Source organism: Drosophila ananassae, chromosome 2L (assembly GCF_017639315.1).
Source record: "Drosophila ananassae strain 14024-0371.13 chromosome 2L, ASM1763931v2, whole genome shotgun sequence".
Lineage (NCBI taxonomy): Eukaryota > Metazoa > Arthropoda > Insecta > Diptera > Drosophilidae > Drosophila > Drosophila ananassae.
In genome coordinates, this window is record NC_057927.1 from 26,913,795 (window position 1) to 26,941,067 (window position 27,273).

General features: G+C 45.9%; 1 protein-coding gene across 1 annotated transcript in view; it reads left to right on the forward strand.

Annotated features, from left to right (window-relative positions):
• Positions 1–6,097: 6,097 nt before the first annotated feature.
• The window catches only part of LOC6505650 (octopamine receptor beta-2R), a 43,803-nt gene continuing 22,627 nt past the window's right edge, over positions 6,098–27,273 (forward strand). The window contains exon 1 of the mRNA XM_044714074.1: positions 6,098–6,431. The gene's annotated coding sequence lies outside the window, so the exon portion shown is untranslated. The remainder of the gene's footprint in view (positions 6,432–27,273) is intronic.

The window sequence follows — 27,273 nt, forward strand, 5'->3', positions numbered from 1 at the left end:
AGGACGATGGCAGGACGAACGACGGCGGGCAGGACGCTGTTGGTGCTAAGTAGGTAATGCGTACAGTTGGTGTCCTGAAAGTGGCAGATGTAATCGTGCCACAAGGCAAGTAGAAAGCCTTTATTAATTTTGTACATTTCAGCGCAAAGCTCTTGAGCAAATCATTTGCTCGACCATAAGAATGTGGCCGAAGTTGGCTCAAAGGCCAAAGATCCGGGCAGTTACCAGAATGTCGGCCTCTGAACGGAAACCGCAAATATGTTGGCTCGCAAAACGCGCTGGTGAAAAAGTTTAATCGAATTTGGAATTTAATTGCCTAAGGACTTAATGAAGAACATTCCTGGGCCTCGAATGAAAATTGAGTTATCTTCTAATGGCACCAAGGACGAGAATACAGACAAGAATACCTTGAGTTAAAGTGCTACAGTATTTGCTCCGAATGTGTGGCTAACAGACAAACACACTCAGCCGCAGAGGTGGCTTCGGCAATATGAGAGCTGTCACCAGAGGCGACAGCAACGGAGATTCCTGGCAAAGTTTATTAATTAATTTTGTTGATTTTGTCACGTGTTGGTAATTTTGGTAAAATCCGCAAAATCACACAGTCAGCCTGATACCCACACACACGCGTACATATACTGACAAATACTTGACTGTAACCACCCATGGCTATACGGGCCAGAAGCCAAAACCAAAAAGCCGTGCCAAAGCCAGGGAAAACCATCGGAGATTCCGGCTCGGGCCACCCGGAGGGGCATCAGAGGCCGGAGAAGGCGCTTCTGAATGGTTAGGAGCAGCATCCATTAGTCAAATGGCTTTCTGCTGCTCGTCGTTAGTTTCTCCGCCCTAACGACGGAGATAGCCAGCCATCTGAGCCAGCTGCCCAGGTGCCCAAATGACCAGGAAGTCGGTGGGCATAAGGCCACCCACAGGGGGCTTGGTGTGCACCTCCTGTACACACCAAATACATATTACATTATGGCCATGTTTATGACGATTATTGTTATTGCATTTCGTTCTCCTGCAAAAGTCAATTAAATGGTTTTGCGGCCAGCGACCATTTGTTTCGTAATTCGATTATGATTTCGTCCAGTAATCTGGCTGCGAATGCCATTATAATTTTAATATGTTTGCCAGCGGCAGGACTCCAGTGGCTGCCGTAGCCCGTGATTGTCAAACAGCTGTTGCACTTTATTGGCATTCGGCTCGGGGTGCTCCGGAAAGTATACTGCATTAAATTGAAATGGGAAAGCGACCGCTAATATTACGCAAGTATTTTAAAGAGCCTGAAACTGATGTAATGGCATAAATTTAATTAATTTGTGATATTTGTTGTTCCAATCTTGGTATTATGGATTTTGTAGAAATTAAAGGTTTCATAAACAAGTTATTCTATTTACGCCACATATTATTTCAGCTAAAGCATAACAAATATTTGTTATGCTCTTCAAATGAAATTATTCCGATGCAAAATCAATATGGAAGGATATGATATGCTGGTTTTTTGCTGCACGTGCATGTCGTACATCGTACTACATATATGCAAAGTAAAGCTCTCCATTATTTTATCGTTCACCCCGAGGCATTCAAATGATGCCATCCAGCCCTCCTCCTGAAGCATTCGATGGCCAATTGCGACGGAGCCTTGTGGTTGTTGTCTCTGGCTAAAGACTCTATTGCCGCTGCTGCTGACAGGACTGACTTAATGGACTTTGGCCGTCATTAGTGGTCCTTTGGCAGCTGAAGGCTGACCGCATGTCTGCCATAATTTGGTAAGGCCAACGAAATGGAATCGCATCGAACGGCACTGCCTGCTGGGTCGGGTCATAATCCACTCATATGCTCGCTCCACGAGCGGCGTTCCATTTGCGCTTTGTTGCCATCAATTGTGCATTGAACTGTGCAAATGTTTGTGTGTATAGGGACCCCGAATCGAATCCTGCGTGTGGGTGGGTGGCCTCTTTGTTTTCTTTTCGCTAGGGAGAAGCATGCGCAAGTTATATTCCTTTTCGGAACAATTGAGGCAGCCTCAATCTTGGGATAGTTGCTCTCCAGGCCCCATCGAAAAGCTGCAAGCTTTCCAATTTTCCGCAGAATCGACGCTGCTGGGGAGCGCCGGAATTATGCTGACGCATTTAAAATGCAATAAATGTGGGCGTGCGGCAGGGCCGCGCCAGCACTTTTTGGCAGTCGTGCAAAATGTCAAACATGTCAATCAAAAGTCATTTGCTATGCTGCCCACATGCCACGCAGCGTCGTAATTTTTGCCCGATAGGAACAGTTTGGTTGTCGCCAGCTGAGCTGCATTTCAGCTTCGTCCTGGCGTTGGGGACAGCGCACTACTCGTGTGACAGGACGCGTCAATCGCTCGACAATTTGGCGGGTCCGCTGCCACACAAATCCGCTTTGTGCATCCCAGCTCGAGGGCCCTTATTTCCACGCCTTTCCCTTTCGAGGAGCCCCTGCTTGACAGATGCAACCGAAGGCTTTGTAGCAATACTTTTTGGCTTTGGGTCCTCGCAAAAATATTCCTAATAACGTTGGGGCAGAGTCAAAGGAAGTCCCTTGATGTTTGCCTCAAATCGTGAGGCCAATTTAAATTCTGCTTCTGTATGTCATGTGGCTGCGAAGCGTGAGCCTTGCTCATGTGACTTGGCATAAAGATTGACTCTTACTTGAAAAATACTCTAAAACCAAAGAGCGCTTAGACTTGGGCTTAAGGGGTTCTAAAAAATTATTAATTCCTGTTTGAAACCACTTAAAATACAAATAAAATGGAATGGATCTAGGATATCTCTGCTAGCTACTATAATTATTTATTTATGTTGGGATTAGGGTATTTAAAGTTCCTGTTGTCCTTCGAATATTTATCCTGTTTTTATATATGTGTTTTATGTTTGATTTGTTTGCGGTTGCAGGTTGCGTCTTCGGCCCGGGGCGCCTCCCTGGTGCGGATTTGGGGGATTTGGGGGCGGGTGGAGCTGAAATTTGTGTAAATTGAATTTATTGAACTCTAATAGTCCCACGTGTACGCGCATATCTGCTGCGATGCCAGACGCTCCTGACAGGCGTCAGGATATGTGAAATGTGTGTGCATGCAAGTTCCGAGAGGTGAAGACGTTTGATGTCAAAATTGCTGCAAGGCGTTATTTTTCCAGTGCCCGTATTAGTCCTTCCTGTATGTATACGAGAATGCGCTAGTGTGTGTGCACTGGGGTTGGTGGTATTTATAGTCTACTTAAAGGATTCCCCCACAAAGCAATTTCAAGTTGCGGGGCGTCCTTAACCCGGACGTAAGTTCGGATTTCGATGACGGGATTCTGTGAGCACGTCAAGCGAAGACAAACAATTTAACTGAACGCTGAAAAGGGGTGAATACCCACACGTATGCGTTGGGGTGTGTAAGCTGTGTGTGTGTGTGTGTCTTATTTGTGGGCTGGCGTCGCCGCAACAACCACAAATATAAAAACACCAACCCAGCACCAGAGCCTGCTGTCGCTATTGCTGTTGCTGTTGCTGCCACCGCCGGCGACGACTTCATTTCGAATAATTTACATTTTACGGAATTTACGCTGAAATTTTAATTGGAATTTACTTTGCGACTCTTTCGAGGGCGAACGGGGCCGGGCGGCGCTAATTTATGGCTGGGAAAAGTTTCGGCTCGTCTTCCGCTTGTTGACAAGCCAAATTTGTCATGCATTTAATGGCTTAGACAGCCACGCCGAGCCGTCACGCGGGTATTGAGCCGCTTGTTCTACACGCACAATCCGTGCAAGACAACGGGGCGTATGCGCTATGTACATCCCAGCCGTCATACGTCAGCCGTCAGTGCCAGGATATAAGCAGACCAGAGCCATAAACGTAAATAAGTTGCTATCGGTAGGACAATAAAGATTATTACATCAGTCAGAGCTTATATTATAATGCCAAGTTATATGTTGGCTCGCATTTGATTGAAATCGAGAAACTTTTTCAGTTTTATGGACTTTCTTTAATGGAATGTTGATTATAACTCAACTAGCAGTACCCTGCCACGTTTCGCTGTGGCATATTGTTGTTGCACGCATAAAAAATAAGTCAAACAAAAAAGAATAATTTTCAAATTAATTAAATTCTGTAATACTTGTGGGTATACAATATTCTTTGTTTCTCCTCCTTAATCATTCATTATTATTTCTGTATTTTAGTACATAGGTTGCTCTTCACTTAAGCACCTTGTGATACACGACATTTTTTGTTTTATTATCAGGCGCAAAAACAAACAACGCAGATGGTCTTCCGACCCGTGAACATGCCACGTATAATTGACCATGGGAAAAACATGAATGTTCTAGATTTAAACCACAAACTTTTAAGGATTGGCCTTGTGATTTGTTGATTGTCATGGCAAATGCAAGACGTATCGGAAATTGAAGTCTTTTAAATTCAAACGGCATATCGGTTGGGATCATCGGGATCCTCGGAATGAGAACTTCCTCACCTTTGAATTTTCCTATCATTATCGTAGCGTAAATTACATTGTTCATCAATTTACTAACCACCAAACGCGTACCGTTGCACAGTTTATATATTTGTAAAAATTTATTCTGTGTATCTTCGAAAGGTAGTAATGATCCAATTCGATGGTGAATTCTACAAAATAAAAACCAGATTCTTTAACTACATTCTATGTAAGTACAAAAATAAATACCTTAAATGTCGGATTAAAACCTCCTTCTTCGATAATGTCTGCCCCAAATGACGTCATTTGGAAACAACTATTGTATTTTCGAGTATTTGCAAGAAAGTGGCGTGATTCTTGTGTTTCGCCGCAAAGCAATGAATACAATGGCTCTTGTGGCGGAGTCAACACTGGCAATTTCACTTTACCATTAACGCAGCATAATCCAGGCGTTTCTCCGGAAAACTTTAATGCACCACAATACTCGCAAACAACGTCCATTTGCCCAATGCAAACGCTAGGATGCAAGCTGTAATCATTGCTGCAATCGTATCGAAACGCAGCTCGATTCAAATCAGCTAAATATCTGCGTCGCAAATTGAAATCTATTTGAGAAGCACGAAGTCGAGCCATACTATTGCGGCGCTGTTCACGTGCAATTTCTCGTTCTTCTTCAGTCCTTTCATATGCAATATTTTGTATTGTTCTTGCATTACGGCTTTGTCGGGAAAGATTCGACCGTCTTGGTCGCGGCATTATTAATTAAACTTCACTTCACTTCAATCCACTTGTTAATTATTTATTTAATAGAAATAGTTTTAATATTGATTTCAGCGCAACACAATCTTTTTGGTTCGTTGTTAAATTTGAGAGCCTGACTATGAATTTGACTTCGTTTGTAACTGACATTTTGACATTTGACATTTTCTTCTTAGCTGTCTGCCTAAATAAAAAAGTATGGGCCAGGGAGGAAAGGGAGGAACGCTGTCGAACGGGACAAAAAGTATCCTATGTCCTTCTCCTGGCTCTAAGCTACCTCCCTACCAATTTTCACTCAAATCTGTTCTTCCGTTCTTGATTTATAAGTTGTGTAACATAAAACACGATGTTCTTTTATATATATAAGATAAAAAAGTATAGATTTGTGTCAACTTTGTAACAAATAACATGTGATTTGCTATAAAATATTTAATCTTAAATTTTTCCAATAAAAATAAACCAATTTAAAAGTAATCTGTATTTCGATTAGTTATTCCAAAAGAATTCCCTTTAAACCTCCACCCTTACATTGAGTCAAAAGTGATTGAGAATCTGGGAAAAAAACTCACTGCATCCGTGGTTGTGTAATGTAACCCATTAACACACTTTTACAGGGCGGCGGGCTGTTAACAGCTGTCTAACAGATGGCCGGCCATTTTCGCTCATCACGGCTCTCTCCCGACTCTCAGTTGAGTCGAGTGACAGAGCACTCGTATCGGTCCGATTTTGAGTGCAACATACGCGCAGCTCTCGCCATGGCAGCGCAATGGCTGCCTCCACTCAAAGTCCGAGCTCATCCCGTGTAACTGTAAGTGTGCCAATGGCCGAGCCGAGTGACTCGAAGCGACTTGACTCGAGCGACTTGGCGAGCTCGAGCTTCGGGCGGCGCTCATGGAAATTCGTTCATTCATTCAGTTCATTCGTCTGTCAACCGTCTGGTGGGTGCGTTGCCGCCGCTATCCCAGTCCCAGTCGCAGTAGCAGTCACCGTCGCAGTCACCGTCTCAGTCGCAGTCACTCAACCGCCCGATGCTAGGTGTTCGCTGCTGGCATTCGCAGTCGCATGCTGAGAGGAAATAGGCGCGTTTTCCCAGCTTCCCAGCAGAGCAGTGAGATTCGGCCTCCTGACGGGGCGTCCAGGAGCACACCAGGAGAAGCGACATCAGATTAATGATTATTGTCCGCGATTACAAGCGCATTGATTGCTTACAGCGCGAGCAGAGCGTACAACGGTAAATCTCCTCATCGCATCGCATCGCATCGGATCGCGTGGGGGAGCGGGCGCGTGCCATTGCGTATACGCCGCGTTGCCGTCGGCCGCGTTGTGACATTGCCTGGTTGCTTCCGCTGCACTTATCGCAGAAACGAGGAAAAATAAAAACAGACTGCAGACTGCAGGGCCGTGAAATGCATTCGCCGCCAATTTAAGAGAATCTAGTGTGAAATTACAACAAAACGAGATATTTCAGGAAAATGTGCAGCAACCTTCGCGGAAAATATTTCGAAAAATGATTGTTGTTGTTGATGTTGCAGCTGTGTTTTGCGCTTTCGATTCTGTTTCAGTTGTTCAGTTTACAGTTTTCAGTTTCGTTTCTGTGATTAGTTTGTGCAATTCATAGAGTATTGTCGCGCAAATATGAAACAAACGAAAAGCCACCCGCCGCACGTTCGCCAGGCTTACATGCTAAACGGCCATCGGAGAAATGTACTATTTACACACTGCCCTTGCACCGAACGCGCTAATCGCAATCGCCAGAGTTATTTGTAATTTGTGTGCTCGGCGGCCGAACGCAACAATCGACCAGTCTGCTGCCACTCGACCAGAGGCCACAAGCACTATAATGCAGTGGCAGTAGCTCTTGCGATAACGATAACATAAATAAGAACTGCCAAGCGTATCACCGACGGCAGAGCCACTCATCTGGGCCAGGCCCCAGCCCCAGAACGCTGTCTATAAGCCAAGTCAGCCACTAGCCCCCTAAACACACACACACACACACACACACCCGAACTCGTAATGCCAAAAGCCCAGGGCACTGCAATCAAAGTTGGATGTCAGTTCTATAAGCGGGTAGGGGGCAGATGGGGGCGTCGAACGCCGCTGGAGATGCTGAGCTGCTGAACTGCAGAACTACTATAGAGAGCTACAGAACGGAAGTGTTGATATCGCCGCTGCCTGGCTGGGGCGGTGTAGGAATTGTCATCTCAGAACGACTTAAGCTGCTCGGCACGCAACATGACTGAGCAGCGTAGTCAGCATTTCTGCACCTCCTCCTTATGTAGTGTCCCCCGGACTTTCCAACAGGCAGAGAAAGCTTACAATCCTACACCATTATAGTGTATAGTTTCAATAAAAAAGTATTAATATTTGGAAGGAGAAAGCAAAGTCCAAAATTATAAGAATTTTTATTAGACTCTCTCTAAAAAGTATCTTTGCCATTTCTCTCTGTGCACCCTCTGCCATTGCCCCCGGGGGTCACACTCACACACTTGACGCCACAACAAACGCATCCACAAACTATCTTGGATGGGATTCCAGCTACGAGATGGCGATGATGATGATGATGACAATGGGCGTATGATGGCAAAGTCATTTCTTTAAAGGTTATCTGTCTCTCAGACAGTCAGCCAGTTCCTCTCGCTCTGTGTGCACTGAGTGATTGTGTTTGCTTGCGCCGTCTATTTATTTTCTATTTATTCGATTTGCATTTCCACTCGGCGAGCATCTTGCCTCAAGATTTCCAATGCAAATTCTAGTGCTTAGCTTAGTCCCAGGCACTGCAGAGACTGGGCCATAGGTGGGGTGTTGGTGGGAGTTACTGATGACTTGGCTTTCAGCACTTCGGCAGCCGTCCAACCACTAACTGGTGAGTATCACACTAAATAATATTTGCCATTAATTAACATTGTATAGTTTTTGGTCTGCTGGACACTGCTCCACAGCTTCTCTAATTCGAAGATTGTGATTAGAGCGTGCTGAATCAGGTCGTTTATGGAAAGGCAGTAATTATTTTTCAATCTCTAGTTGTCGACTCGAGTCATTAGGAGACTCGGAGGCGTCATTACCTCGGTGATTGGAGGCACAATTATCTCACCTCATAAGAACGATCTGAACGCCAGCTGTCAGCCCAATTAGCTATCAGATTGTTGAAATAATAAATATATAACTTTTACTTGCAAGCACTCAGAGCCAATCAGTTTCAGGTTGAGGCTTGTAATCAGCATTACTTCAATCACTTATCACCGCTGACTTCATTGTGCCTGTAATTTGATTAAAAATCAACGTGAATCGCAATCATCCCACAGGCCATCATTGCGAATTGGGCGGAACATTTGCATTCAAATCCGTTTCAAATGGCCGGAACGAGTGGCCAAGAGCTGCCTGCAACATTAATGCAATTGTAGTTTAACAGCCATTCCTGCCACCCTTGCCCCTGCCCCACTGCAAACGCTATTTAAATGCGATTACACTTTGGCCAGAGGCCACGCCCAGTTTGGGCTGGGGCGGGGACTGGGTCGGCTTTGTACATTTTCTGGGCTGGCTCATTAATTATGATACTTTGAGTTTCGCGTGGCGGCGATGGCTTGCGGCATGTATCGGAAATACACGTTAAAGCGGCAAATAACCGCAAGCCGATCAACCACACACCCCACACCCTACACCCAAGCCCCTGCACACACACACACGGGGCGTATACTTAATGACACAAGAGGGATGATATAGAGACAGAGAGAGGGAAAGCTGTACAACAGAGACAGAACTATGGGTGTTTAAAACTTTCTTTAAAAGCCGACTTCTCGGGGCTGCTGGGCTGTGTCTTTGGCTTCCTCCGGCGGCATCGGGCTCGGCGTCGGCATTTTCTTGCTCAATCAACTTCAATCAAGCAGGAATTTTCAATGTAATTTGTGGTTTTGAAAGCGCTGCTGCCTTCGCCGACTCCCCACGCCGTTGAGGATGTTCGTCGCTGGTGCTGTGTCAAAGGCAGCCATGGGATGTGTAGAAAGGCAGAAAATTATCGACAAAGCCCACAGCGCTCTCACACACCTCTCTGGAGAAGGAAGTGAGGAGGATAGTCGACTTAGAGATACCCGGTACTTGTCAATGATATTTGTTATGAGAATAATTCCCTTTATAAGGGGAAAGTAAGGTTTTATTCTCCAGCTATGGCATATACGCTCTGACTACTGCCAGATAGCCCCAAACAAATACACCCCCGAAAAAGTGGGACCCGTGGAACAAATGAAGCAGTGTGAAAATCTTGTGTTGGGCCGCTCTCCTTCCGCTTGATTTGATGGCCTCTGGGCTGCTTCCGCTCCCCGATCCTGCTCGCCCCCTCGGCTTTTCGGCCCAACTTCAAATTACAGCGGCAGGAGGCAGGAGGCACGCGGAGAAGGAAAAGCAGCCAGGACGCAGGACAAGGAAACAAAGGCGGCCGAGGAAGGAAGGAAATGCCCGCCGTCTGTCCGCTTGATTAGAAAAGCTGCAAGCGATAAGAACGCCCTGCCAGAGAGGCGAAAAATAAAATAGAGTTCTAATTGAATTTTATATACCCGGATTCTTGTTCTGGGCACTCTTTTTCCTTTTTATTTCTCTATGGATTTTGTCCTTTTTGCATTTTGTTTTTAATTCGCACTCCTTGCGCTGCAGTCCGCCCGCAGCCAAGTGTCCGTTTGATGTCCTTGTCTTGTCGCCGGGACTGATTTATTGGGCCTCGGAGCCAAAGAAGAAGGCGCTGCGCTTTTCGGGCTCCAGCTTGTCCGGCTTGTCCGGCGTTTTTAATTGCCTGTCACTCCGCACGCCTCGGCCAGCATGCTCAGCATATCCAAAAGGAGTCTCCGGCAAGGGTCTGAGACTTAAAAGTTGTTATCTTAAAGGGGCACTCAAATAAAGAAAATCAGTCTGTATTGCTTTTGATGATATCTTAAATACGAAGTGGTCATCTGAAAAAGATACTCTAATTGAATCTAATTAATCATTTTAGAGCCAGCTTTGATTTAATTTTAGTTGGAAAACCAGTTTAGTCAACGGATGTTTGTTTATTTCGACTTGAGGTGATGAACAAATGGAGAAGCAGAGCCAGAGAGGCTCGTGCCAAGCTCAGTAATAGAAACCAAAGCCAATACACAGATCCTGGCTGCATCCTGTTTGCCCCAAATTATGGCATCGCCTGCAGGGACTTGAATGTAAATAAATACACTCTGCGGTGAGACAGTTTAAAGTGCCCCGCCCGAAAGCAACCACAAAACCAGAGTCCCCCGGAGCCGGAACATCCCCCGCCGTAGCCAAGGACCCAAAAGTGGGTGAAACTTGACACAGTTGTCACTCACTGGCGCCCCCACACAGGCCAGTGAACAACGAACAAAAAGTGTGTATATAAAAAAGTAACGAAACGAAACAAATCAAATATTTAAAGCTCATTGAAGCGCAAACTTTGACACATGTTAATCGCCAGGGGGGGCACTTTTTGTGGCAAGGACAGGAGGTAGGGGGCAGAAGGCACAGAACGGAAGAAACTTTGATCGCAACGAAGATAGATGGCAGAGGTTCGCCACTAGCTGCGACTAACTAACATTATCTGATGACCACATTCAGATCCAGTTACTGCCCACCCGCCGGGTGCGCTGCTGCGGTTTGGGCCGAGCCAGCCAAGATAACCCTTTGTTCTGGTATTGGCCTCGGCTTTGCGGTTGCCACAGCGCGACGCAATTAATGGCCCAGCGTGACTGCGCTTGCCTCAATGTCACTCGATGTGTCGGGGAGATCTATCCGCAGGGATACACACAAAAGTTCCCTTTGCCCTTTTTTTTTATTAGTTGTTAAGTATAGTTCTATTTCATTTGAGAACTAAGAACTGACTATGATCCTTTGTTTAAGAAAAATACTATATAATATTAAATGTAGAAGAATGTCCTTTTTTTTGGCTGTGCAGATTCTAAAGGTCACGAGACTCCTCTCATGCTGTGAGCGGCTGCACTCGCAGCCCAGAATTGTCTGCTTATTTGGGCCACAGACCGAACCAGGGCCAGAACCCTTTAGTATTTTTTTTGGACGTGGCTGGCACTCAGCGGGCGATAAGCCAGGAGGCGGAAAATGGAAAATAGTTGAGAAAGTATGCAAATCAGGAGGCTGTCGGAGCTGCAAAGAGGCCGGAAAGAACAACACGACAGGCTCAACACCTGAACAGTGAGCAGCAAATGCGCTTTGCTCTGCCATTCCGTTTGCCTGCCTTTGGCCCGTCAATAAAAATACACAAAATACACAAAAGCCAGATGGCTTGGATGGAGGTGGCTGGCCTGGCTGGGAGGCGGCCTGGGAGGCGGCCTGGGAGGAGGCCTGGGAAGCTGGCTGCCTAAAAGCCAAGTTGAATGTGTTCGGCAGAAAGGATTTGGCAATGGAAAGCAAACAAAAAGGCCCACAAGTTGGAAAGTGAAATTTTTGGCAAAACCAGCTTACGAGCACATCGAGTGGCAGGAATAGCCCCGGGCTTCTATGGATTTGCCGGCACACAGTGCGTATGCGTGATGGATTTTCAGATTCCTATCTGGCTGCCGCACTCGAACTCGAACTTGAATAAAAAACACAACAGAAAGGGGATAACTAGAAAGCGGCTTAGCACGCCTCACCAGTGCCCCGAGCGAAGTCAATTAGAGCAGGTCAAGTGTGTCGAAGGTCGGACTTAATTTCATAATTTATGCAGCAACTCCCTGCAGATTCCAATGGAGTGTTATGCTAATGAAAACGAGAGAAAACAAATCGGGATCGGGATCGGGCCGAACTGGCGCAAGAAAATGGATTAAAAATTAAAGCCGGAGCTGCAGCCAAAGTCACAAATGCAAATGAGGGAAATTAAAACGAAAAAATATCCGGGAAAACATAGAGAAACGAAAACTTTTCGCAAAGCTGTCTGGGGCTGAGGAAATCTTTCAAGTTTTAATTAGTTTGCCATGCAACCGCAGCCAGGACGAAGGAGCTGGGGCGTGGCTGTGCCTTTTATAATTTAAGTTTTCGCTATTTGCTGGTGGATGGGTGCTCGGCCATTGGTTACACTCTCTGGCCAAAGTTCAACAAGCCAAATGAAAAGCGCTAATAATTATTCCAGGAGGCTGCGGAGCGGGGTGTCCTGGTTGAGGGTCAAAATGTACATTTGAATTGCACTAAATTCTTAATTGACTTTGCGCAGCGGCGTCGGCATCTGCAACAGCAATAACGAAATCAAATTAATTGAATATTACGCATACGCCATGTTTGCAGTGCTATAATTTCCATTTGCATCCAGCCGAGTGCCATATAGGCACTCGTTGCAAGTGCCTTCCTCTCCACTGGCTCTGAATTATATAGCACTATAAAACAGTATAAAGTACTTGCCCCCCTTCAGATTCTAAAAACAAACCAAAAATGTTCATAAAAATAAGGTCAGCATAAGTTCTCCCAAAAAAGAAGTGAATATTGGCATTTGGTGGAATGTTTTGTAGTCAAACCCCAACTGACTCACTTGGCCAAGTAATGCGATATTAAATTTCATTATTTGAATTTCCAATCAACGTCGGCTTTTGTCTACACCTTGAGTGTTAAGGCGATTTCTTGTGCGTACTATTCAGCCTAGAAGTTGGCTGGCTTCTCTCATCCATTCACTCGTTCATTCATTCAGAGGCCTGTCTAATCGTCTTTATTTGTTTCCATTAAGCTGCAATTGAAGCCAAAACGTCTGTACACAAATCAATTTTTGTGTTTATTAACTTTGACGCTGCCAAATGTCTCGTACATTAGACAAGAGAGTCGAAAATAGCCGGCCAGTCCCAGTCCCTGGCTGCCAAACAATATTTTAATATGCCTGACCAGCGGCGGACACAGATGAGCTTTATGGCCAATTATCTATTCTATGGGCCCCCACAAATGGTCGAATCGAATTTTCAACGAATTAAGAGGGGGGAGTGGAGCTGCCCCCTGGAGGGGAATTGGGGGCCGGGGCGGCATTTATTTACTGGGTGTGAAGTGTTTTGATTTGCTTGCCAGATTATAATAAAATTGGGCTCCGCGCTTTGTAATGCGAAGATTATTCGACGGCACGACGACAGCTTAGTGGGTTTTATTTATTATTATTATATACTTTTTGGCGTGTGCCGTGTGCCCACGAGGGAGGGCCTCCCACCTCATGCCCGGCCCCGACTCATGCGGTGTTTATGCGAATAGTTATCGTTTGTAATTGCGATTGCACTTGTTGGGGCTCTTTATGGTTTGATGAGCGACGCTTTACGACTACAACATATTACATTTAATTGGCAGATGTCGCGGCCATGCTAATGCCGGACCTGGGACCTGGGGGACGAAGTGAAAACGAAAGCCGGGACACTAAAATGTATTTGCTTTCAGCTTTTTTCCGGCTGCCATCCTGAGATAATAATACTCGCTCCGGCCGACCCGCGACGATAAACACGAAATTAATTATTAATTCCTGTATGCGTACACACTGAGGATGGTGGATGTTTATTTACGAAGTGCGAACCGCAAAATTGTTTTCGATTGACCGGCTTCATAAATATTAATGCAGCGCATTTACCTTATCCGCACGTATCGGATCCGATGTACTCTGGGAATAGCGATATGCTAATGGGGGGAACTCCATTGTGGCGGCCCTCTATGGGTCTCCGGTATCGGATAAACGCTGTTCGGCGGTGTTCTGATCTCATTTGATGATATCACGATCGCTAACACGGAAACGGTCGCTCTAATAGATAATAGTGGGAATCTATTGCGTTCGAAGACATTCGATATGGTTGGGATAGGCCGAATTCCGCTGGACCACACGGCGTATGAGTGATGTTACCTTTTCGCCATTCGGTCTCTTAAATGGAATGCGAATGCAATTATGATATGATGGAATTTCGCCAATCGCCAATTAATTCCGTTTTATTTACTCGCCACATGACTCGGTCCGCATCGGCTCCATAAAACCATTTAATTTTAGCCCGAATGAACTCACTAGGAGGCTGTCAAAAGTTGGCCATTAAAGTTAACTCGTCCATTTTTTATTAGCAGTAAAAAATATGGCGAGAGTGTGCAGCATTTATGGCCTTTTATTGAATTGGATTAACAGCCATAGCCAGCGGCGAAAGTGAATGATTTGATTGTCCGCCCCATGATCCCACTGAATCCCGAACTAATCCCGCCTCCCAGTGACCCGTAGTACGTAGTATCTCTCCGGTCGTTCATTCACAAAAGTTGCGGTAGCTTTGCGGACTTTGGGGTCAGCTCTTAACGACAGAGGCGTCTATTTTCGTTATTAATAAGTGCATGTGTAATGGCTGCAGTTGCAGTTGCAGTCGCTGTCGACTGCGGCAGAGACTGCGACTGCGACTGAGACAGCGACGGCGACGGCGGGTACGTGAGCGACGCCAAATGCGAGCGCTCCATGAGCACGTACTCTAAATTGAAATTCATATCATAGCTGCCTCTGTTTGCGAGTTCCAACTGCGAGTGTTTCTAGCCAGGCACTGGCACTGTCACAGCCACTGGCACTGGTGTGTGCACTTATATTGCCGCAATGTGTGCGAGTGTGTACTTAGAATATTTCTTTTGTGCCCGCTCCATAAACAATTATGCATTAAGTCGCTGGCGGTAGCGTTCCGGCAGCGGCGTCCAAAGTGTGAATGAGATCTGCTCGGCGGCTGGAGATGAACACGGGAAAGAACCAGATATCAAAAGCGGGTCAATCTGATTTGACATCTTATTTCGGGGTGTTCTCAGAAACACTTTACACCAAATATGTGTACTAAAATGGAGAATTACAAATATGAAAAAGCGCCGAAAAAGTTAGTAACTCACAGACCTTTTCACAAATGGGAGGCTCAATCTGATGTGACTTCTTATTCCGGTGTGTAAAAAAAAAGTGCTGTACGCTATTCTATAGTATAGTATACTAACTAAGGTACTGTAGTAGCTCATTTTACTTCTAATTCCGGGGTATTCCCAGAAACATATGTTTATACACCTTAGGGTGTATTACCTCGGGGTTGCGGCTAAAATACTCGTAATGTGTATAAAAATACTACGGGTCTTTTCAAAAAAAAAAATATTGAGCTATTGAGTTTTCTGGAATGCTTAAAGCTAATTAGTTGAATCTTTTTCTTGGAAGTGAAAATAAGTTATAATTGTAAAACTAATATAAAAAATATGGCTAAAAACTAGTGTAAAGTATACTAAATAAAGTATTCTAAAATATTCAGCAATGATTCAAAAAAGAAAGTCAATCTGATCAAACTTCTTATTACGGGGTGTTCCCAAAAAAAGTCTCCACCAAATGAACTTTAAAAAAGCAATAAGTCATGCCTAAACTAAATGATTTTCACAATAAGTATTCATTTATATGGTGGTATATTCCTTGTCTTTCAACCAGACATTATAGCTGACAAATAGTTGTAGAATCGTAAGCTGAACAAATAGCTAAAAAATTAGACTAAACAGTAGCCCAAAGTCTTATCTAAAGAGAAGGTAATAGTTCAATAGACCCAACTGTGGCCTTGAAAAAAGCTTTAGATTTTTGATCATCAAAGTGCAAATAATTATTATTGTTTCAAGATTTGTTGAGACTGGAAGTCAGTCAGTTTTCAGATCAAATATTTTTGACAATCTCACTACACTCTGTCAAAAGCACAATCAAAATATGAACTCACAATCAGCATCAGATATCTGAAGATTTTCCAGAGGCCCTCCGCTGCGCGCCACTCTTTTCAGCCGATTAAGTGAGTCAACAAGGCCATGTCATTTATCGGTGGATTTTCAATGATTTATTTTTGTTCGAATTTCGAATTGAAAACACCAGAACCAGAAGCAACCTCTCGGCGCTGGCGTTTCGGCCAACGCTCATTTTAAAAATACTTGCACATGCCTATATATATATCTCTATAGTATATACCTACATTTTGGTATTTTTATTTTTATTCGTTTAATTGTTGCTGGCTGCGCCACTCTGCTCTTGTTAAATTGTTTTATTTTGTTTCGTTCAAGTTCACGGCCCCATAGCCCCATACCCCATAGACGCTGGGAATAAAAAGAGCAGCTTCCTCCTTCTGTTCCCGTCCCGTCCCCTGACTGCATTATTCTATTATCACGGCAGCAGCTCAGTTGTTGTATTTCAATTAACGATTTTTGTTTCTGCCTCGGCTCTCGGTTGCCAAAAACTAATTCCGCTCTTGACGAAATCCATTGAGTTTTTAGTGCTAATAAACCCATCCGCCGACGGCTTATGGCTGGTGGCTGATGGCTGACACGATTGGGCTCCAAATCGATGCTGAATCGATGGCCCCAAGCAGCAAGACAGCAATGAAAGGCATCAGCACCGCCCTCGGGGCGATTTCAGGTGATTTCCCACATTTTCCGAAGCCTCGCATCCCCCTACTTGCACCTTGTCTCTGACACTGATGGCGACCCAGTAATGACTATGGCTGTGCATTTGACCGGCGACTGTGCATCATTTGAGGGACCTTATATGCTGTTTGCCTCTACACTGTGACAAATAAAAGGGCATATTTTATATATCTTTGATTGTTAGACTATAGATAGTTTGATAGTCTCTATTAATATAGCTCTTCCTTTCTTTAAGGAAGATATATTAAGAAACTCTTTAAGACCCAATTTGTATAAAATTAAATAAGAATGAAATCAAGATGAGGATTACTTTTTCAAGTGCACTTCTGCTGCTGACACAACGCCGCTCATGTAAATTTAATGCGAGTCCCAGGCAGAGTGGGTCAGATGCAATGATCTCCGGGTCTCAGACCCGGACCCGGCTCAATTCAACGCCCACGTGCCAATTCAAAGAGCTGCTCACTGACACAGCGCTGGGCGGACTGGGGCAGGACGACGAGGGGAGATAAGGACAGGGACTGGGAGGTGGCGGTCAAAAGCAATTGGGCGAAAGTGGGCGGAGGGCAGTAGAGGGCATGAGCTCGGACAGGGACTGAATGGACTGCAATCATCGTTTTGTCTGGCCCCATCAGTTGAGCAATCAATTAAGCTGCTGCAAACAAGTCAAGCCCGGCAACAAACATTCGCATCTGTCAGAACGGTTCTGTAACCGAGCTACACAGTCGCCGTCATGCAAACCTTTTGAGCCACCCAGTCATCCAGTCATCCAGTCATCCAGTCAGCTAGTCAGCCATCCAGTTAGCTGGCCAGCCAGGCAGTGATTTTTATGTCTCCGGTTCTAATTAGACTGGGTAGCAGGTACTCTGGCATTGAGCGCTGATTTATACGAAAAGCGCTCAGTTTTTGTTTGGATTTCCACCGACTATCGACGGTCGAGCTGGTTCTAAATTATGGGCTTTGCTTCTTACACTTTTTACCCCACCAGGTGGGTGGTATCTCTAAAAAAAAAAGTAAGTAAAATAAAGTGTTCTGTTTTTCTATGTTTCCTTATGTGTTTGGCTTGAAGTTCAATATTATTTTGCAGTTGCTAAGAAAACTAAAGGTATTTTCCATACTATATATTCAAAAAGTAAAAGTAAAATAGTCTAGCGTATTTATTCCGTTTCTATAGTCGAACTTCAAACATTCTTTTTGTTTATTGGTCATCCGAAAAAGCAATAAAATATTTATGGAAATTTCATAGTTTGTTCCTTACTATTCTAAAATATAATTAAATTGTATCTGTATGTACAATAGATAGTATAACCAAAATAAATGGAAAATAGAAAGGCTATCTTCTTACTTATCCTTGAAGTTGAAAATTATATTTTTATTCTGAAACGAAAAACCTTTGCTTAGGTATTTTTTAATGGATATATATTAATCTTATATGCATATTTAATATCAATCTTATTAAAATGAATATAAATTATAAACATACCAATAAAAGTTTATACTAAGCAACCACTTATTTTAATATAGTTGTTCAATAAATTCTCTATTCATGGCTCTTAAAATTATGAATAGTTTGAAAGTAAAGTATGGAGTTAGTTGGTTATTTATACTCTTTTCTCGCTGAATGGGAATTTAAAACCAATAACCTTTGATTCATGATAGAAGATGATGTTAGTTCTGTCTCTAGCAGACCTTGATTTAAGGTTTAGTTTAGGCCATTAGGCATGGTGGGTGCTGCGACCTTGGAGGTTTTTTTTTTGCTTGGCACTATTGCCCAGCCCAACCCCACCCGGGCCGATGACTAACAGTTTTCCCTGTCGATCGGCAGGGCAGTTGGAAAAGTCATCTGGGGCCGGGGAGTGCAATTAGCATACAAAGCACGTAGCGCTTTCAGAGTGCAATGAAATACATATTAATAATTTTAATGTTACGGCCGGCAGTGAGGGCAATTAGAAGCAGCTGATGGTGCTCCGGCCATTAACCAGAAGCTGATGCTGCAGTTTCAGCGCAAGTGTCGAAGTGGCTTCAATCTCCAGCAGTCAGCCAGCAGCTTGCCTTCATTAAGTGGAGATGCAAAAACACCTCAGACGACTTCGCAACCGTATTGGCCGACAAGCAAGTGGAATCTGGCCAATTGTCGGGGCGAGACTGAGGGCTCTTAATTGAGAAGGGGCCGAGTGTGTGTGTTCCGGAAAGCACTTCTCGGGTGTTTAGCAAAAGGTTTACACTAATTCCCAGGGTCTAACGAGCTGCCTTATCCACTCGGCAGCCCTCGACACGAAAAACTCATTAAGGAGCCGGGCTCAGGGCCGGAGTCGGGAGTCACTTGCCCGGACTGGGACTCTCGGGCCTGCTTCGGAATGTCTTGGGGCCGCGCCTGCCCTCGAGGAGACGAATGCGAACGTAAATTTTCAAATTTGTCTAGAAGTAACAACTAATAAATGTTTGGCCCGCCAGCTGACGACTTGTGGGTGGCCTTGCCCCGGGTGCCTCGCCACACTGCCACACTGTGTGCCTGGTGGCTGGTGGCTATGCGAGTGTGGCACGGTAATCAAATTAAAGTTTCGTGTGACCGCATCCGACCCTCGCTGATGCTGCAATTAGTTTTATGGGAAAAGATTGCAGAAGGCATCGGCATCGGCAAGTGGGAAAGTGGAATTGAATTATGCCATGTTCGTACTGCAATTGATGCGAAAAATGAGTTAAATGAATGGCAGCGAGTAGCCGGCATTAATTATTTTGATTCTGTGGGGAATTGGATGTTGAGCGAATTCCGTCGATCATTAAATAAATTTCATTAAAAAGACCATTGTCGCCCAAATCGGTTAATTGGTGCAAACAAGCGAGGCCACAGAGCCTGGCAAATGGAAATTATTTTCAAAAAAAGTCCTACACCTCTGGTGTTTGCATTCCGATTCCGGGTCAAAGGCCAGGAGATGCCGAATTTGTCGATTCGCAATGTCAACAACGTCAAAGGAGTTGCCTAGTCTGTGGAAACTCCTGCCAAAATACACACAACCGACAATCAGGACTGACAGTCCCTCTAATCAGAGTCCTCCGGTGGCAGTCTGTGGGAGAAACACATGTCCATGGTTTCGACCGCAAAGCTGCAAAATCAATAAATAAACCGAATGGCCAAAATGAGCCAAAGTTTTATTTAAACATAGCTAAAATTAAACCGCACATAATTTATTGCAACGCTGATGGCAGACCGCCGATGCCCCGCCGGCGGGTGCGACACAAATGCGAATGCGGCAACTAATTTTTGCAATTACAGGCTGAAAATATTGTGCATGCCAGCCAGAGATAAGTGAAATGAGAAATACACCGACACTGAAACACTGACAACCAAAGCCGATAAATTGGCAAAACATTCAAATTTCAAATCTATTTTCAATAAATTCTAAATGAAACCTGGAGAGGCTGCCTAGAGCCCATGTCCTAATCCGAAATTGAAAACTTTGTACCGCCAGCGATTTCCGCCTTCATCGCTCATCCATTCCCACCCACGGCTCCCACATTCAATCATTCAATGTTTGCGACTTTGTGTCGTTTAATTAGTGCCAGCATTTTTTGGACGGTTGTAACTTGGCAGCCCAGACGATGTCTCCGATCAGCGATGGCTTCTGACATTTTCGTCGGTCGGCTGCCCGTCGGGCGCAACTGCGTGCGAAAATTGTGTCGCGCTGTCAGCATTCATCAGCTTGATATATTGTTTGTTGGCGCTGGCTCTGCCTTTACAGCCGGGAGCTGTTTATTTGCAATAATTTTCAGCATTATTCTAGCAGCTATATGAGTCGGGCCAGGTTGGCAGTGTTGTAATCACCTGCCGCTGCCGCACTTAACGTCATAAGCCGAGACGAGACGTGTCGGGTTGAGTTGAAGTGAGTTGGGATGAGCCGCATTTTGTGGTGGCTGGAACAGAAAACTGGGAGTAAAAAGAGGTCCATGGAAGTATTTATAAAGTGTTAGATACTCACTATTAAGGTTAGACTAAATAAATCATATATTTTTGCAGAAATTTTGTTAGAAAAAGAGTTGGTACTCTTAGGGTTTTTTTTCTATAGTTTCTATATAGAACATTCGACTATAGTAAGGATACCCCTGTCCAGGGTATTCATATTCAAAGAGATAATACCAGAGTGAGTGTCCTGGCTGCTCTTTTGTATGCATTATGTGAGGACGCTGCCGCGCTTGTTTATTTTTATGGCGACGACACCGACGCACACCGCAAAAGTGAGTGCGAGCTTAGAGGGTCCTTGCTGGGCCGTCAACTTACTAAATTTCACGTACTAACACCACCGCAGCAGGCGTGGCAGGAGCAAACTGTCGGCCCGTCTGTCACTCTCCGGCCACCCACAGCCCCCACCCACCCATCCAGCTGCCCCCCGACCAGGTACACCCCATTTTCGGATCGTTTTCCCCGCTGGGATGACTGCAGAGCACTTCAAGGGCTTTTTATTTCAACTTCAACTGAAAGCTCGCGTATGCTCTCATCTGGAAATATTTCCGCTTGCTTGGGAATCCAGCAGCTTCCGGACTTCGCTTCGACAGGCCAGAGAGGAAGCAATGGGAAAGTGTATAAATTTTATATTTGCATGCAAATGACACTCTCGACAAGCGTCTTCATGATTTGATTGCGTTGCCAGCGGCCATGGTTCTGTTTCTGGTCCTGGTCCTGGTCCAGGTCCTGGTCATGGTTACCACAAATCGCCAAGTGAAACTGACCGAGAAATATGGCCAAAACGATGATGACAAAGGAGCGCAATTAAGCTGAGAGCCTGTCCTGTCGCTGGACCATTGAACAAACTTTGATTTGTTGTTAGATCTGGCCGCAAACTGTTTCAAATTTTTGCTTTGCGTAAAATTGATTTCTTTTGCAGTCCTCAAAGGCAGTCCTCCCGACCCTCACAGCCCCCCGGTTCGGTCTGGCAAGCCGCAGTAATTTAATTTGCACGAGTGTCTGTTCCTTAAAGGCCCTTTTAATCCGCCCTGAACGAGTCGTCCTCGTCGAAAGTAATTTAAAGCCGTTCCAGGCTGAAAAAATCCAACAAATTCAACTGAGGCCAGCCGCAAGCATTCGTCAGCAATCTCAGGTGGCGAAAGCATTCTAAAGGCCCGGCCCTGAATGGCCGGCTCGCAATTCAATGTAAGTACAACGCTTTTCACTGCAAAATGAATGTCCCGCACTCCTCTCCCCTCCATGGTCTCGTCCTGTCTCTCTGTGTGGCATCGCCCCCTCGTTCTGTATAAATTGCAGGACTAACTGCAAAACTGTAAAATATGAACGCACCTGAATGTATCTCGTCGCTACTCGCATCTCGCATTTTGCATTTTGCGTTCCGAATCTCCCAGTTTGTATCTCAACGGCTGGCTAGGTGTTGCTGAATTCGAAATGTAGCCACTGCTGGTGGCGCCCGAGCACTCTGTGCCCCGTGCCACCATTTTGTGCCTTTGTATTTGTCCTTGTTGGTGTGTGCGGGGCCTGTACCTGTATCTGTATCTGTGTCTGTGTCTGTATCTGTGTATGCAACACGCCACGCCCGTGCTTGACAGCGCTTTATGCGCTGCGGGCTCACCTGTAACACCTGATCCACCCACGGCCATGCACTGAGCCAAATTATAGGTATTATAATCTTAAAGTTAACTTTAAATATTTATTTATTTGTTAACTTGCTCCTCGATTCTTGGACATTCCTACTGTCTAATTAAACACCCGCCTAGTAGACTGCTTGAATTAATTTCGTAAATTCCTTGCCGACTGCGACTAATTAGTTTCTGCCTCCCATTCTGCCTCCGATTTCGGCCAGTGTAGAGGCGAGGGCCATCAAAAACCAACCAACTCGGCCCGGGGCCTAGAGAGGCGCAGGACGAGAACATAACTACGCGTACAGTGGAGCCTTCCCGGCATTGTAGGCGCCTCGCATCCTTGTTAGGATCTAATTAAAATTAAAATTCCGCTGCTTTAATGAAAAAGTTTTGCGAGTAGGCCTCCGTTGGCAGTTAAATTAAACAGAGTCACTCGGGCGGTCAAAGGGGGCATGCCACACCCCCGAGCAGTAGGAGCTAGGAGCTAGGGGCTAGGGGCTAAGGGCTGGAGTGGCAAAGTCACGTTGCCACCGGCGCGTGAGATCAACACCTGCGGCGCGCCGCGTCTGTGGGGAGATGGACGGTGATTGCCTCTGCAGCTGCAACAAGCCATTCGCGTCACGTAGCGATAGATCCAATATTCAGATATACGTATTCGAGTCTATTCGCATTCGAGTATATGCATTCAAATTCAGTTGAGTTTTTTCGAAGTAGAGCGGGCAGAGCTTTTTTGAATGAAGACCAGGAACAGTGAGTGGAAAGTTTAAAGTTGCCGACTCCTGGCACGTCCGGATGCAACAAATACTTTCCACCCGGAGCCGAGATTATCTGGCCTGGTATTAAATCACCGTTACCGTTACCGTTGCCGCTACGGCTACGTGCACTCCGGCGTAACCATTTTGTCGTGTCTACGTGTCAAAATGCGGCAACATTTTCTGTTTGCCTCCCTCCTGAGCCCGAGCTTGGGCCAGAAATTAAATTAAGATTCGCCAGGTCCTGGAGGTGGCTCTAGCCGATTGTCAACATTGTAGCATGTCCTTTTTGGCCAAATATGAGCGCAAGGATAACGGGCAATGGTGAATGGTAAGCGGTAAACGGTAAACGGCAAACGACAAACAGAAAACGACAAACGGGAAGGGTTTCCTCCATAAATTCAGAACACAAGCCCGAAAACACCAAACCAAGGATGGAGGAAAGGACACTGACAGGCGACAGCCATAACGGTGACAGCGATAAATTAAATGGTAATTTGAATTTACCGTTAAGTGACACGAACAGAGAAGCACACACCAGAACACGCTCGTAAAGCCGCACTCGCTAGTCGCCATTCGGGACTTTGATGGAACAATAAAAAGTAACAAACAAACTGCCAGAGCCAATGAAACATGTAAACCGAAACTGAAACAGAAACCAAAACTGAAACTGAAACTGAAACTGAGAACCGAGGACTGAGGACTGAGAACTGAGGACTCAGGACTGGAACCAAAAGCGAAAGTAAAACTTTATGCACGAAAATTGCTGTTAACGTGACAATAAATGGCGAAAAATAGAATAGACAGCAGATACAAAGCCGGATAGGGATACAGGAATACATACTGAGCCAAGCCAAGGGCCATAAAAACAATCAAAAAAGGCCAGACAGGCGAATTAAAGTTGGCGACTTTAAATTTCTTTTGTTAATGCCAGCCGACTGGCTGCGTCCTTTCGGCCCAGGCCCAGGCCCAGGCCCTCCCCCGGCGGAAGAAAGTTTGTATTTCCTTGGCAAGACCAAAAATTTATTGCCAAAGTTGGGCCCAAGGAGGCCCGCAGAACAGGCATCGGGGTATATTGCTAAATGTCTTGTTAGCGTTACACTGACCGCATTCCAGTGGCCCACAAGTCTTTGCATATTTGTCAACTTGGCTCTGGCCACTGATAGACCGGAAGTGATACCCCGTCCGCCCACTAACCCATTAGGTCGGGCGGCCAGTCGCCCCGAGAATCGAGGCCTTTAGCGATCGGATCATAAAACCTGCAAAATTGCCCCCGATTGCCTTGGCAGGACGTGGAAAACTTTTTGCAGCTCGTGTAATAAATGCGAGGGCTTCGCCATTCCTGGCAAGGACCAGCCCCAGTCCCAGACCCAGCCCGTTCAATGAGCATAAGCTGAAGTTTCGCAATGTTTTGAGTTGGGCCTCTCTGATTTCAGTTGCCTGTTGTGCGGATTGTTTTTTATTTCGCTTTTCCCCTTCCTTGCTCTTTTGTGCCTTTTTGCTTTTGCCATTTTTCCGTAGCTCGCCTTGATCCACTTTTCTGGCTTTCCTCGACGGGCCCGACAGTCGGCGTTCCAACCCAGCAGTCAAATGGGCCGTCGTCGGCACGGCCTATATAAGTGTAGTATGTACAGTGGAGTGGGTGGGCCCCACTATGTACATAGGAAAGTGTGTAGTTCCGCCCCTCTATCCCTGCTGGTGGGCGGCCGCAGCTGATGGAGAATGATGCGAAAGGGCTGCTGCAGAGCCAGGGACTCGGTGTCCCCGGATAATGTAATTGAGGTGGGAGAGATCTGAAAAATATCTGCGAAAAACACAAACGCTTTCAAATTGGCAGAAGGTTGGCCCCATCTCCGATCGCATATTAAATGCAATTTCCCATTCAAATACTCGAAAAATGTTCGCTTTCAACCGCCATCGACATTTGATATTCCATGTCAGCCAGGACTCTGGGACGGGGATGGGGATGGGATTTCACAAAATTGAATCCCCTTTAAGGGCTTAATGTTATGCAAACTGAATTCTGGCCGGGACGAATGCCGCTGCATATTTGATTGTTGGCTTAAACAATGCGAGCTTTTGGGGATTTCGGGGCCGGCAAATGGAATTAGTCGGCTGGGGATCGCTTCCCCTTGCGAACACCGCCCGGGGAAAACAGGGCCAGAAACAAATAAAATATCAACGTCCAAATGAACACGCTTTCAGGTTGAGTGAAAAGTGCCTGCTCCGGCCGTGTCCAGCTGTCAGGACACCTTTTAGGCCGTCTTCTCCTTTGTGTCCCGTGTCTGTGCATTTGCGAGTGAGACATTCAACTTTGCGTCAAGTGGCGTCGGCCAACTTGGGCCTGCCAGCCAATCGGGAACGGGTCCTGACATGTGGAATAGGCTCGTGTAACGCATGATGTATGGTAATAGCCGTGGCACAGGTCCTTCCCTCCTCCGTGCAGGTGTCGGTGCGTGTCCTACAGACACTCATACATATGCAGGAGCATAAAAGTTTGCTCCAGCATGAAGGTGCCGTGCGAGGTGCCGACACTTAAAGTGGCACGTTCCAATGCAGGGTATTCCAGGCAGGGTGTTGGCATAAATAGGAAATTCCACAAAACATTCTCGAACAGGGAGCCTAAAGAAGTGCCCACTATGAATGCTTCAATATTAGTTTTTGAAACGAAAGTTTCTGAATCTTTCAATTGCTTAGTTTGCAGCTCAGAGCTCCGGGTCAGACTCCGTCTGGTGCAAAAATACCTCGGAGACAACCCGAGGCGTTCAGCACTACTCATGTCTATCAGGGGCATGGCCTGTGGTTGGTCGAACTAAACACAAATACAAGCAAATCGCCCTCAACCGGTGTGGCAGCTCACGTGTGGGTGTCACTTAATGTATGCACATATTTAATTGGAAATTAAATAACATTAATTAGAACCACAGACACGGCAGCCTGCTCGGCTCGGGCAAGACAGCTAAGCAGTTTTCATAATTAACAGAGCGTTTATCGCAATGCCCGAGTGGGCTGCAGCCACATCGATGCTCCAGCCCAGCAGCCCACAGCACCGCCCTGCAGTGTGTGTACTCAACATGTGTAAGCGTCGAGTCCACACCTCCTGGCCATTCCAGAGCCTCCGAATTCTGTGGCTTTCTGCATGTTCGAGAGGTGTCTTGCGGCCGCACCGCCCGCTCGCCTGCAGGTGTCGCCCCTCGGTTGGCTGGGTCACAGCCAGGCTAGCGTAGTGGCTGTGTGGCTGGCATCTACTTGGCCCGAGTCGAAGCCCTGGGCCTGGGCCGCACCCGACAGCCATGAGGTTTATCGATTATAAGACGTCTAATGCGCTCAAAGTGCGCAATTAAGGTGCCAGCTTGCCTCTCGCACTCGAGCTTAAACTCGGCCTCGGTCTCATCTTGGCGTGGATTAGGATGGAAATTCGGTTTCTGACTGGCAGGAGCAGCTTAGTCATGATTGTGGCAAAGGAAAAATTTCCATAATTGGCTTTCCAAAGGCTTCTCCAACTTGTCAACCCGCATTGTCCCTGAAGTTTCAGGCAACTCCAGGAAAACCATTTAATGACTTCAAGAGGCAACCCGATTCGTTTATTAAATGAAAAGTGAAACAGCTTGACAATGCATTCCTTTTAGCTTGAAATGTTTGAGGATTTTCAGTCCTTTCTTGCCCAAGTCCTGGCTTTATCAGCAGCTCAGCTTCCTGTGCTTAAAGATACACCCTTGAATGTGGCTCATTGAAAGTCGGTTTACGACTTCGCCGCTGACCTCGAGCCATTGCAGGACATTTGTCTGGCTCCTTGTCATCTCGCCAACGAAGATGGAAAGCCACCGTCGCCACGTCACTACCGCGTGGCTGGTCTAGTGCAATGTTGGGAGTAAAAGCGCTAAAAGCAAAGTCCGGGCCAACAAAAAAAACACAACAAAGACGGGTTTGAAGCTTAAAGGATGTCGGGAAAAATTCCAGGCAACGGGTGACGCGAGACGGAAGACGGGTGACTGGCAACTGTGGGCGGACAAGTGTGTCAGGACTCTGATGAAGTAGTCGCATAAACATTTATGATCTGCCCGAGCTTTCGTGGGGCGACCACTTTCTCTTTCGGTTTATTAGCACACATTTGTGCTGGCCGTAAAGCGGCGTACCAGCCATGTTAACAAACATAAAGGCCCGGAGTAATGCCCGGGCACTCGCTCACTCTTAATTCGATGCCTTCATTATGCTGGGGCATTCCGATTCGGTTTCGGGCATTCCGATTGCCGGGCCAGCAGGCGGATTGGGTTCGAACGTGGCCCACAAAGGCGGCTTAAAGATGGAAGCCAGAATTCTGCGGATTAGGGGCTTCCACGAATCGAAACAGTGTAATGCACGGGTCTGTTCGCG